Raw genomic sequence first — 15,002 nt, 5'->3', positions numbered from 1 at the left:
AGCAGGTCCAGAAGCAGATCAGTGTTTTGAACAGAATGAACTAATCACCAGCCTGGTAGATGTATATTAGGAAACTCAGAACAGCATGAGGAAAACAGGACAGAACCTCTTTCTGTTAGAAAATGAGGTTGTCAGAGACCTTCTGGAGGTGTAGGGAGAAATAAAATAAACACTTCATCAACAAGTCCAGATGTGTGATCACTCTCATTGTGTTCTCTACAAAAACAAAAACAAAACAAAGCAGCAAACAAACAAGAATGGAACAAAGATCTGTATGTTGGTGAATCCCTTACCTGCTCAATGGTGACATGTTCGTTTTTAATACGTCGTATGGAATGTCATAGCTATTCTCTTACCTGTTTAAAAAGGAAAAAAATAAATAAAATCAAAAGTTGTCTTGTCGTTGTAAGATGACCAGCAAAGTCATCGCATTCTTCTCTATGACTCTAATAATATTAGGAGATATTGCATTGTTTGTCAGTATCTTTTTCTGTCAGGACCTGCAGCTTCTGAAAATGGCAATACTTTATCTTTGGTCACTACAAGAAAATATGCTAGACCATGGCATGAATAAATGCCTCCTTCACAGCCAACTCACTTTAGCCATTATTTGGGGAACTTACCTGACACAATGCTTATGTGCACAAAAGGATATCTCTACAACTTCGCGCATATGTAAGAATTTTTGAGTAACACCAATTCAAAAGTGTCAGTCAGTTTCCAATCACCCTGTACATACATATCTCTTCCATATGCACATATTTGTATGCGTATGAAATAACCGGGGCTGGTATGAAGCAGGTGTACACTGCGTTGTCATGCATTCTGATTGGCTGTTGCCTATAACCTGTCAGTTGTCAGGTATGTTTAATATCACATCACAAATAACGGATCTTTATTAAATGTTTAATCTGTGCAAGGCAATGTTTTATCCTTGGCATGTTTTAAACTATTATTAATCATAGCAACCATACTATTCCCGTTTCATGAATTAGTAGACAGACTCTGAGAGAATTTGGCTTACTCGATGTCATGTGGATATTAAATTGTGAAGCTGGGATACAAACCGACCTAGTGTGGTTGGAGTGCTGGGTTGGAGTGTTCCTAAACACTTTCCTCGCCCACTCCTCCAACACATGTACACATACTTACCTCCATTTAAAATTTACCTTGGCTTGGTTTACTTAGTAACCCCTTGCCTATTTGTGTTTTGTGAAGAGTTGTTGAAACTATTATTTGATCAGACATATTTCTGAAATTTGTTTTACATGAAATCTTATGAGAATCTCCATTGTTAATGTGCAAATAATAGCATATCATACTATAGGTCATTGAATCAATGAACTAATACTGATTATAATATGCCTTATAATAAGTGTGTAGTGGTATGTCTAGTGTCTTCAATGCTTAAATTATTTCCAGTACAAAATAAAAAACAAACCTTGTTTACTCCTTATTTTTATCATTACCTAAGAACCTTCTTCATAGGTGCCAGTGTATTAAAATCAGTGGTCAGCAATATTTGTCCTCACTATCAAAAGCTATTGGCATAAGCTTTAGAAAGCATGCAGTATATACTTCCATTTCAAATATGTGAGAAAGGAATGGCTATAAAATTGATTTTTGTTTCTTTCTGATCTATTATATCAGAGTAGATTGCTTGTCTCTTTCAACATGTCATTCCATATAAGATAATGAAATATTCTGCAAAAAAATTTCAAGCATCTGATTACAGTCATTAATTCATTGTATTAGATTCATCAATTTAATTTTACTTTTGAATCCTTGTTCAGTAATGATATACTTCAGTTCAATTGTATTTTGTTCATTTAGATTTATGAGATAGAGAAGTAGAAAATGATCCTTGGTGTTCATACCATTCTGTAGCCATATAAGATGATAATTGAGCAGCTTACTATTATTTTTTTTAATCAACAGCAAGCGATAAAAGGGGAAATTGAAAGACAACATATGAAAGATTTCAGATAAAATGCTTTTGTTGAATGGGATATTCATTTTCACCATCAATGGCCCACTTAAAGATAAATTTGAAAAACGTCTTGGCCAGATGGGCTCATAGGCACAAAATGACTTGAGAGACCTCAACAGTATCTCACTTTTATGGGCAGCTATTTGAGTTAAATTTCCTTACATCTACAGATATTTTTTATCAGCATTTTGTTCACCCTCTTTGCCATTAATCAAACTTCATTCTCCTTATTGAAGGTTTCTTTTGTACACATGCCTGGCATTCTCATTCTAAACAGCCTTGGGAGAGAGGGAGTGGTTTGCCTTCACCATTTTTGCCCATATTGTCATTTACAGACCACTGAACCTCCACCTACATGAGGAAAAAAACCAAAAGCATCCCCATTAGAAATGTATAATCCTCCACCTCAATTGTATCACTTTTAACTCTTCTTACTTATTGTGATCTAACAGAGTCTAAGCCCTCAAGCTTGGAAAGAGAAAGGGGCATGCATGCAGTAGAAGTGAATTCGGTAATACCTGTGTTAAAAATCCCCATGTTCCTTCATGTCTGCCTACAAGAGTCTGTCTTTTGTTTAAAACCTACATCAAATTCTGTCAGTTAGTTTAAAGATTTTTCAGATACTATCCCCTATATGTATCTATATTATTCTATTTCCTATATTTTCAAAGCTGGTTATGATTGCAGCGATTGCAGCATTTATCATATTGCATTTTATATCAGAGGATTTTGTTTATCTTTGTACTCTCTAGATAGTCATATTCTCCAGGTAAGCTATTTAAAATTTGTTAAACAGTTCTCTCAGGGCAGAATCTAACAGATAATGGTTGTTAAACAAATGTTATTTGAAAAGAATTATCATATATAATTCATCAATTTTAGAAAAAAAAAATCTCTGCATATAGTGAAGAAAGTATAGATTAAATCCCTAAATAGTTAACTTTTCTTTTTCTCTATGTACCAATTTAAAAATAAAAATTTCCTACAGTACTTTCAAGTTCTACTCATGACCATCTCACTCCGGAGAGAGGAATAGAATAGAATTTAGAAACATAAGATCTACGCCAGGCTCTTGAATAAGTGAGCTGTGTGATTTCAGGTGTATCTTTTAATCTCACTGGGCTTCAAGATTTTCATTTGTAAAATGAAGGGATTGAACCAGATCCCCTCCAAAATCCCTTCAGCTCCAAAGCAAACTCTATGGTTTTAGGATTGTCTCAGACCAGAACATCTGGCTCTAAGCTGTGCTTCTCTGTAATGTCTTTTGATATTATATAAGAACTACCAAGTGTTAATCATTCTTTCAATGGAGGCAAATGTTTTTTGGAACAGGAACTTCCTAGGCAATGGATAGCTATTAAAATGCAATATATAAGCACTCAAAGATCTATGATACCTATAATACAGTTCAATTTACCACATTGCCAAGTATGTCCTTAATTACAAATAAATTCTAGGCTCAACCTGTTCTGTTGACGTTCAGCCAGCAGCAGACGCAACCCAGAGTCTTTGTATATTTATATTTGACATACTTTGATATAACTAATATCTAACAATGGAAAATGTGCACCATAACCAGAATAGCAACATTTAATGATACAAAAATTTTCTTTCCTAGTTAGTTTCCTTCTAACTTTCATGTCCGCCTCTAAAACAAACTTCTAATATCATACAACCTTTTGTATTTTTAACTTTCTTAAAACTGAAGCTCATTTGGGAGCATGTATCTGCAAAGATCCAAAGTAGTGTTCTACCACTTTCTAACTTAACTTCCAAATTTGATGCTTAAACACCGCACATTTACAAAATCTTATCAGCATACTGAGTCTTGCAGAAAAATAGGAAAGAAGCAAGATTCCCTATATATAGGAAAAAATGAATAAAAAGATAGAATGAGAAAATAATATAAAACTATATGTATCTATATATATATATTAGTATTTATTATAATTTTCAGAAGGAGGAAAGAGGAGGAATAAACTTTTGTTTAAGTAAAATAAAATATAAGTCTTCTACAGACACTATTTAGGAAATTTCTCCTTGCTCCCCAAAAATTAAACCTAAAAAGGGTGGACCACTTGCCTTCGGCACATTATATCATTCACTGTCATGCCCTATGTTACCAGTAAATAGTAAATAAATGTTTTGAGTAAGTTGACATTCTACATCCAATGACAAAATAATTATATTACAACTACTACAAGAATTGTGCTTACTACATGGAGAATGTGGGCAATTTTTTAACCTCTGCAAAGCTTTATTCCTTCTCCTTCCTGCCCTCTGATGATGAGCAATATAAAATGCTTGAAAAGGTCAATCCCTGTCCACTGACTCAGGTCACCTTCAAGTTGACTTTGGTTCATCTGCTGATGTTTCCATGTTCAAGACTAGAGATGTCATGTCTGGAAAAGAGGGTATTTTCATCATGGACTATATATGTCCAATTATCTCAATGGCAGAATGCTCACTAGTGTCTTTGTCTTAATAATTTCAAGCTCACACTGAATGAAAAATATAATAAAATTATCTGACTTCTAAACCAGTCAAAATAAAAATTCAGGCATATAGAGTTAATTAAAACAATCGTAAGGATCATTTACATTATGTAAGATTAAGTTAATTGTTTCTTTAGATAGCCAGCATTTCTGAGATAAATTATGATACGCTTTTCTAAAAATTACTCTTCCCATGATTTTTCAGGAGAATAGTTTCAGGATGTCCTTAAGAAAAGATTATAATATTTTATTTCATATTGAACTCAAAGCTCAACTGGTTTGTTTGTTTGTTTTTTTGTTTATTTATTGCCAGCCAAGAAGTGATCTTGGAAAGAACTCTCAATATGAGGGAAGTAGTGATTGCCCCATATGCCTTCGAAATCTGTTTCATATAAAGAAATGGAATTTTGAGGCCCATCAATTTTTAAACACAAAGGAAGTACTTGACATACTTTAGTGAAAAAAAATTATAGTCTCTCATTATTAATTCATAGATCAGCTGTTCAAGCAAAATTGTTTCTGAATTTATAGCAAACTAAAAGGAGCATGAAAATTATTTCTTCCTTGTGGTCTCCATAAACAGCTTTAACAGATACTTTCCAAATAGATAAGTAAAGCTGTGATCGGATTGTATTACCTTGTAATGTGTTTTCAATCCATCGGTCCTTTCTAAGGCAACACTATGACTTCTTTCATACTCTTTTAAGAAATATGTTGCATTATGGTCTGTTTTATTTCCAAAAAATAAAATAAAACCCGTAGGGCACTTTGAAGAGTAGAATTTACACATCCTGAAGGGAATGCTCCTATCTCTTTTTTTTCTTTTTTTTGAGGAGGTTTTGTTATAGTCAGCTAGAGGAATTCCAGGGCAAGCAATACAGACAGCCCTTAAGCCCAGTCTCCATACTCAGATTCCCTCAGCTATGCTAATACCTCGGCCCTTGAGCACCTCCACATGTTAGTTTTAGCCCTCTTGGATTCCTAGCTTCACTTTCTCTGGGATAGTTCTAAACCTATCTGGTTTCTGAAGTAGCCTAGGCAATCTAAATAGGAAAATTGGTTCTGGACTCTTAATAACAGTTTCATTAGCTCAGGAGGAAAAACTCGTTTTCTTGTTCAGAAATCTCATGAATCTCATTAGAACAGCAATAATAATATATGTTCTTTACTAGTTTGGGCCAGGCAGTTTACTGAGTATTTTACGTTTAACATTTACAGCGTTCTCAATAATCCTGCAAACAAGGAATTTATAGACATTAATAGAGAATGAAATATGAAAATTATATAATGCCAAGCAGAGAGGAGCTGAGCAGAACCTTACCAAGTAGTTCTCGGATTAGATAACAGAATTCGGAATTACATCTCTAATTTCATGCCAAGTATTTTTGGTAGAGGCAATTGTGAATGCAAAGTTATTGAACAGAAATCCTCTGGCATGTTTGAGAAGCAGCATGGACAGAAGCTGCTGCAGCTCTAGCGGTAGAAGATGCATTTGGAAAAGTAGGGCCAGTTGCATATTGTTCTGAATGTGATAGAGGCCATTAAAGGTTCTGATGAGTGATGGGATTGGATCTGATTTTCATTAAAAAGTGTCACTGTAGTGGTTGTGGAGATTATATTCTAAGAGGGCAGGGATGGAGAACAATTGGGAAGCTAATGCAGAAGTCCAGATACAAGGACAAGACCTTCACGGCAGTGAGTCCTCAAAGATAAGGTCCTGAGAGCTAATCAGTATTCAGTAACAGAATCTCTTTCTTTCACGAGTATTTTCCTTTCTGTTTTCTGGTGCTTTCCCTGTTTCCTACTGCATTGTTTTTAAACCTCCAAATTTAAGGAATGCTATAAAAAAAATATGTTATAGTTAGAAAAATTATGTTTGTTTCATGTGTGTAGGCAAATAGACATGAATTAGATAGAAGCACAGAGGAGGCTGAATGAAGCGTACAGAGGCCATGAGGTGTGAAAGTGTGATTAGTGCTAGAACAGGAAGTGTCCTCAATTCCATTGGCAACAACCCACAACTATGGTTCTTCAGCCTCCTGTTCTTTTGAGGGATTATGTGTGTAATAGGTTATCCAGGGATCTCTACATGAAGTAGATTGCAATGTGATTCAGAAGTGTGTTTGAGAGAAGTTGAGGAAACTATCGTAGAATTAATGCATGAGACGATGAGTGTCTCATGTGTACTGCAGAGCCTTTAGCCCAAGGCTTATCTCTCAAGGAGGTTTGAAATAGAACGAATGTATCTGCTTTACAGAGTGCACTCGTATAATGGAAAGCATCTGGTACTTGCTGTTACAGACTACGTTGCTTATTTTGCTCCCTACGTTTGAAATGCATTTCCTCCCATCTTCATCAGACCATCATTTCCCCACATTTATGTTAGGTCCTCCAGAAAGACATATCCCATAATCTCCACCAGGCTGTGTAAAGTATGCATTTTCTAATGGAATTTCATGCTTAATTATAACACTCAATACATTGTGTTAAAGTAACTTGTGGATTTGTTAGTGTCACTTTTAAAATATTTATTTAACAAACAGGTATGGCAGTGAGTATGTGCACGATACCTTTTGTTTGTGTTACTTGAATTAATTCCGTCTGCGCAAACCTCTTAGGAGCAGATGTGCTGCTCTTCCCATTTTCCAGACGAGGAAACTAGATCATTGAGGTCTTCACAGTCAGTTATGTGGTGGGATTTGAAGTCAGACAGCCAGGTGCCTGGGCCCACATTACTAATTCTAGACTCTGAACTCCTCAAGAGCTGTGACTCGTCCACATTCAGTGATGTGTTTCTAGTACCTAGGCCAGTTTCTGAGAAAAGGAAATTAAAAAGTTGGGAAAGGATGAACATATTAGAGACATTAGTAACTATATAAACATAGCTGGAGGATAGGGTGGCATTATTGAAAAATAGTATGAAATGAAGCACAAAAATTATTTTATAGATGGCCTTGATTACAAGATAGAGAAATTCATTCAATTTGCATCATTATTAAATGTCGGTTTTTGAGCAATATTCACTAGAGTTACAACAAACAAGTAAATCAGTTAAATACATATGTTCTAAACATTCTACTTCAGAATTAGGCTACCATTGGAATTTAAAATAGTATTGTTTAATTTGTTACATAAACAATGTAAAAAGAGATGCTGTCCAATGCAGACAAGTATAATGTACTGAATATTAAAAGTAATTTTCATTACTTTTTGAAACTACATCTGGGAAATTGGCAATTTATACAGACCATCAAGGGCACCAGTGTTGGGTATGGTTTCATACAGAATATTTTTAAAACTCACAGAAATGAATTCAGAAGAAAAATGCTGGTGAACTCATACTTTGTATGTAACTAAAGCTATGACATGGTGAGAGAACAGGTAATGATTTCAATTCTATTTAAAATAAAATGACCAAATAATAGGGGAATAAAATCTCAGTAAAAACAAAACAAAAACCAGGAAGAGCTTGTGAAAATATGACAATTTAAATTGTTAACGTCACAAAGCAATTTAGAGAGTTAGTGAAAAGTCACTGGCTCTGTCAATTCTCTAAATTGTTTATTCTAATTAGAAATGGCAACCAGACAATACACTTAATCTTTCATAGTTATCAGAAGAAGAGACACCCTACTATCATTCAAAGACCATACTATCGGATATACCTTTTAAATTTTTCTCTTGGAAGAATAATGATACAACATGTATTACACTAGATCACTGGGCTTCAGGGAAAAATCATTTGTTATTTCATATTTGAATACTGACAGATTGGCATCAAAAATATCAATAATAAAGATGTAGAATTAGGCTGATTGTGGAACGCTTCACGAATTTGTGTATCATCCTTCCTCAGGGCCCATGCTAATCTTCTCTGAATTGTTCCAATTTTAGTATATGTGCTGCCGAAACGAGCACTAGAATTAGGCTTAAGGTAAACATAGGCTCAGATGCTTCAATGGGCTAAGCAGAAATATTTTGCCATATAGCATTTCTAAATATCTGGGTGCTAAGTTCTCTGAATAAAGAAACGATATGTGTAGGGCATTCATCACTCAGCCACCCATTGTAAACATAAATTAAAGAATAGCATCAAAGCAAATTAGTGGCTGGTGCTCTGAAATGCTAGTGTTTAACTCCCACAATGCAGCATGTACCTTTTCGGTAGGTAAAACATGAGAAATTATTTTAAAGCCAAAATAGCTAAGTGAGCCTTAGAACTAAGTGTATAGGGGAAAAAAAAAAAAAAAAAAGCCCTGCTGAGGGTGGAAAAAAATCATAGCTCATAAATGTGTTCATCCCCCCGTTTACAGGGAAATGGTCTAAATTCTTAAAGTAATAAACAGGTGACTGATATTTGCATTATTTGTAATTTTAATATGTTTTCTAGACATCTTGCAATTATCGTTAATGATAATAGCTGTAATTTACTAAACACCTACAATATATCAGATTTTGCACATATATTTCTCTAATCTTAACTGATTATGCATTATTAGAATGTATAACAAAGAAAAGAGTAAAGTAAGTTATACAAAATGTCACAAACTATTTCATAGGTGTGGGGACAGAGCCAGGAATGCAGTTTCCAGGCTCTCGACCTCACTTGGAAAGGTGCTGGCTCGGGTAGTAAATGGTCATCAGCTGTGATCAGATGGCCATCAGCTGTGGCTAGTTGGCCACTGATATAACTGACATGTCTACGCTAGCAGCGAATGGTGGCTGGCAAGTGCAGACTGCAGTTAACATGGTGGATTGCAGTTAGCAAGTGAGGTTGGTTGGCAGAGAAGCGGACAGCAGGTTGTGGATCCTGTGACTCCTTCTTCCTGTGTCTCCAACCCAGCCGCCAGCGAGACTATAGTGGTGTGACTCCCCTGTATATGGCTCCGTGGGTGTTCCTTTTTGGCTTCACCATGTCCTGTGTTCTTGTGAGGGGAACAGGAGCTGAGACCCTGCGTGACAATAGGACATCAGTACTCAAATCTTGACTCCAAAACATACCTCTTCACTATGCGAACAATCATTAGGTACCTGAATTGGAATATTCTTGCTTGACATTAAAATTCATATTACTATTTAAAGGAAGAAAATAATAGGTCTGTTAATATTTTCCAGATGCAGAAAAAAATGAATTTTTACTTAATATCTTGGGATTGCTGTTGTGTTGATTGTTATTCTCCTCTTATTTGTTTTCTGAACTCTCTTGCTTTTGTTGCTTCCCAACCTGTAACACTTTTTCCTTTTTAATGAGTTTAACTAATGAAACTTAGGTTATCTCCATATATATATATATATATATATATATATATATATAAAGATTTAAAACACCTGACGAATATTCGCATGATAAATAAATGACCCCTTTGAACTAAATACTGAAATTACACCAAGGAGTCTAGAAGCATAGCTCTTGGATCATGGTAGATTCAGAGAATCTCTAAATACACACATTAAAAATGTAATCTTTTTTTTTTTTAATTCTTTCAGGTGAATAACCTAAATGTCATTGATACTATTTTGTTTTGTTTCTACATCTAATGACTATTAGGGTCTTCTATGGGGTGTTTCTGTTTTTGTTTGTTTGTTCGTCCAACAATTAACTACAATTGGGAATGGACTGAGGATGTGGTAAAACTACTACTCAAATGTGCACAAGGCGGAGACAAATTCTTTGATATCATTATTGTGTTATCATGAGTTAGGCTTAGTCAGCAATTTTTACCCTTCCTTGTTTAGTTTTAGCTTAATCATTAATTAATATTTAGATGTAGATTTTTTATTGAGGTATAATTAACGTATAACGTTATATTCATTCAGGTGTACAACATAATGACACAATATTTGTATATATTGCAAATGATCACCACGGTAACTTTAGTTAACCTCCGTCACCATGCATAGTTAACAAATATGTTTTTCTTGTGATGAGAACTTTTAAGATCTACTCTCTTAGCAACTTTCAAATATGCAACAAATTATTATTAACTTTAGTCATCATGATTTTTAAATATATTTTTATTGAGGTGAAATGTACATAACAAAATTAACATTTCAAAACAGCATTAGTAGATTCAAAATTCATGGCATTAGTATATTTAGAATGTGGTGTAACCATCACCTCTATGTAGTTTCAAAATATTCCAAAACGTTTCATCACCTCCAAAGACAACCTGAACCTACTAGAAATCACTTACCATGCCTCCTTCCCTCAACCCTTGGAAATATCCAGAAATATTCTTTCTGTTTCTATGGATTTACCTAGTTATAAGGTATATAAGTGAAGTATATTTCATATAAATTTCATTTACAATATATAACATTTTGTATCTGGCTTCTTTAACATAGCGTAACATTTTTGAGGTACATCCACATTGTAGCGTGTATCCGTGCTTCATTCCTTTTTGACTGACTATTCCATTATACGGATAAACCTCATTTTGTTTATCCATGTGTTTGTTGATGGACACTTTGGTTGTTTCCTCAGTTTGGATATTGGGAATGGTACTATTATGAATACCTGTGTACAAGTGTTTGTTTGAATGCCTGTTTACAGTTTTGGAGGAGTATATATCTAGAAGTAGAATTGCTGGAGGATATAATAATTCTATGTTTAACTTCTTGAGAAACTGACAAACTGTTTTCTTCAGTGCTGAACTATTTTACATTCCCACCAGGAATGTATGAGTTCAATTATCCACATCCTCATCAGCGTTTGTTATTATTCATCTTTTTAATGATAGTCATCCTAATGGGTGTCAATCTGACTCGATTGGCATTTCTTAATGACTAATTATGTTAAACTTCTTTTTTTTTTAAATTTATTGGGGTGACAATTGTTAGTAAAATTACATAGATTTCAGGTGTACAATTCTGTATTACATCATCTATAAATCCCATTGTGTGTTCACCACCCAGAGTCAGTTCTCCTTCCATCACCATATATTTGATCCCCCTTTACCCTCATCTACCATCCCCCTACCCCCCTTACCCTCTGGTAACCACTAAACTATTGTCTATGTCTATGAGTTTCTGTTTCTCATTTGTTTGTCTTGTTCTTTTGTTGTTTTTGGTTTATATACCACATGTCAGTGAAATCATATGGTTCTCTGACTTCAGGGTGAAAAAGATAACAAGAGACAAAGATGGACATTTCATAATGGTAAAGGGGACTATACAACAAGAAGACATAACAGTCATCAATATTTATGCCCCCAATCAGGGAACACCGAAATATACCAAGCAACTACTAACAGAACTAAAGGGAGAAATTGACCAAAACACAATTATACTAGGGGACTTAAATACATCATTGACAACTATGGATAGAGCATCCAAACAGAAAATAAATAATGAAATAGCAGCCCTAAATGACACATTAGATGAAATGGACATAATTGACATATATAGAGCACTTCATCCTAAAACATCAGACTATACGTTCTTTTCTAGTGTACATAGAGGTTAAAATTCTTTTTAGTGCTTGTTGGTCATTTTTATATCTTCACTGGAGAAATTTATATTCAAGCCCTTTGTCCATTTTTTTTTTAATTAGTTTCAGGTGCACAAGACAAAGCAAAACTTAGACGTTTATCATTTATATCCCTCACACTGTGTGAACCCCCCTCCCCCATCCACTATCCCTCTGTACGTTCCCCAAATTAATTTTCAAAACCCCGTGGTCATCTTGTGGTTACCGACTATTTTCTAAACCTCTCACCTTCCCCTTATCCCCACCCCCCCGCCCCTCTAGCAACCCTCAGTTTTTCCTCCATGTTTCCAAAACTGTCTCTGATTAGTTCATTCACTTATTCTTTTCTTTAGATTCCGCATATAAGTGAGATCATATGGTATTTGTCTTTCTCTGTCTGACTTATTTCATTTAACATAATGTTCTCTAGGTCCATCCATGTTGTTATAAATGGTAAGATTTCATTCTTCTTTATGGCTGTGTAATACTCCATTGTATAAATGTACCACGGTTTCTTAATCCAGTCATCTACCGATGGGCACTTTGGTTGTTTCCAGGTCTTGGCTATTGTGTATAGTGCTGCAATAAACATAGGAGTGCATAAAGATTTTTGAATTGGTGTTTTGGATTTCTCCGGATAGATACCTAGGAGTGGGATTGCTGGATCATAAGGTAGTTCCATTTTCAGATTTTTGAGATACCTCCAAACTGTTTTCCATAGTGGCTGCACCAATCTGCATTCCCACCAACAGTGCACCAGCATTCCCTTTTCTCCACATCCACGCCAGCACTTGTTGTTTGTTGATTTATTGATGATAGCCATTTTGACTGGGGTGAGGTGGTATCTCATTGTGGTTTTTATTTGCATTTCTCTGATGGTTAGTGAGGTTGAACATTTCTTCATATGTCTGTTTGCCATCTGTATGTCCTTTTTAGAAAAATGTCTCTTCATGTCCTCTGCCCATTTTTTAATTGGGTTGTTTGTTTTTTTGGAGTTGAGTTGAGTGAGTTTTTTATAAATTTGTGATATTAACCCCTTATCAGATATATCATTGGCAAATATCTTTTCCCATTCAGTAGGATCCCTTTTTGTTTTATTGATGGTTTCCTTTGCTGTGAAAAAGCTTTTTAGTTTGATGTAATCCCACATGTTTATTTTTTCTCTTACTTCCCTTGCGCGAGGGGATATATCAGTAAATATCTTACTCCGGGTAATGTCTGTGAAGTTTCTTCCTGTATTTTCTTCTAGGAATTTTATGGTTTCAGATCTTACATTTAAATCTTTAAGCCATTTTGAATTTATTTTTGTATGTGGTGAAAGGAGGTGATCCACCTTCATCTTTTTGCATCTGTCTGTCCAGGTTTCCCAGCACCATTTATTGAATAGACTGTCTTTACCCCACCGTACATTCTTGCTTCCATTGTCATAGATTAAATGGCCATATAGGCATGGATTTATTTCTGGACTCTCTATTCTGTTCCATTGATCTATGGGTCTGTTTTTATGCCAGTACCATGCTGTTTTGATTACTGTAGCCTTGTAGTATAATTTGATGTCAGGTATTGTTATACCTCCCACTTTGTTCTTATTTCTCAAGATTGCTGAGGATATCCGGGGTCTTTTGTTGTCCCATATAAATTTTAGGATTATATGTTCTATTTCTGTGAAAAATGTCGTTGGTAGTTTGATAGGAATTGCGTTGAATATGTATATTGCCTTAGGCAGTATGGACATTTTAACTATATTAATTCTTCCTATCCATGAACATGGTATGTGTTTCCATCTATTTGTATCTTCTTTCATTTCTTTCTTCAGTGTCTTATAATTTTCTGAGTACAGATCTTTTACTTCTTTGGTTAAATTTATTCCCAGGTATTTTATAGTCTTTGGAGCAATTGTAAATGGAATTGCTTTTTAATTTCTCCTTCTGATGTTTTATTATTGGTATATACAAATGCAACTGATTTCTGAATATTAATTTTGTATCCTGCTACTTTACTAAATTCATCTATCAGCTCTAATAGTTTCTTGGTGGAGTCTTTAGGGTTCTCTAAATATAGTATCATATCATCTGCATATAATGACAGTTTTACTTCCTCCTTACCGATTTGGATGCCTTTTATTTCTTTTTCTTGTCTGATTGCTGTGGCTAGAACTTCCAGCACTATGTTGAATAGAAGTGGAGAAAGTGGGCAACCTTGCCTTGTTCCTGATCTTAAGGGAATGGTTTTAGTTTTTCCCCATTGAGTATGATGTTAGCTGTGGGTCTATCATATATGGCCTTTATTATGTTGAGATATGATCCTCTATTCCCACTTTCTTAAGGGTTTTTATCATGAATGGCTGCTGAATTTTATCAAATGCTTTTCTGCGTCTATTGATATGATCATGTGATTTTTATTTTTCATTTTGTTAATGTGGTGTATCACATTAATTGATTTCCGGATGTTGAACCACCCTTGCATACCAGGGATGAATCCCACTTGATCATGGTGTATGATCTTTTTAATGTATTGCTGAATTCTGTTCGCTAGTATTTTGTTGAGGATTTTTGCATCTATGTTCATTAGCGATATCGGCCTGTAGTTTTCTTTTTTTGTGGTGTCTTTGTCTGATTTTGGGATCAGGGTGATAGTGGCTTCGTAAAAAGTGTTTGGGAGTCTTCCCTCCCTCTGGATTTTTTGGAAGAGTTTGAGGAGAATAGGTGATAATTCTTTTTTGAACATTCTGTAAAATTCACCTGTAAAGCCATCTGGTCCAGGGCTTTTGTTTGTTGGGAGATTGTTGATTACTGATTCAATTTCCTTGGTGGTAATCAGTCTATTCAGGTTTTCTGTTTCTTCTTGAGTTAGCCTTGGAAGGTTGTACGCCTCTAGGAAATTGTCCCTTTCTTCCAGGTTGTCAAATTTGTTGGCATACAGTTGCTCATAGTAATTTCTTAAATTTTTTTGTATCTCTGCGCTGTCTGTTGTCACTTCTCCTCTTTCATTACTGATTTTATTAATTTGGGTCCTCTCTCTCTTTTTTGTAATGAGTCTGGCTAAAGGT

The 15,002-nt window shown here is 34.9% G+C and overlaps 1 protein-coding gene and 1 non-coding gene across 6 annotated transcripts in view; one reads left to right on the top strand and one right to left on the bottom strand.

Moving 5' to 3' along the window:
* FSTL5 (follistatin like 5) overlaps window positions 1-15,002 on the top strand; it is a 631,388-nt gene that overhangs the window by 595,588 nt on the left and 20,798 nt on the right. The window lies entirely within an intron of this gene.
* Window positions 8,297-8,403, bottom strand: LOC141573025 (U6 spliceosomal RNA). The gene has a single exon (XR_012498610.1). It is a non-coding gene; the product is annotated as a U6 spliceosomal RNA (small nuclear RNA).

The sequence above is a fragment of the Rhinolophus sinicus genome, linkage group LG07 (assembly GCF_036562045.2).
Source record: "Rhinolophus sinicus isolate RSC01 linkage group LG07, ASM3656204v1, whole genome shotgun sequence".
Taxonomy (NCBI): domain Eukaryota; kingdom Metazoa; phylum Chordata; class Mammalia; order Chiroptera; family Rhinolophidae; genus Rhinolophus; species Rhinolophus sinicus.
This window is presented reverse-complemented; position numbering and strand designations above follow the sequence as displayed.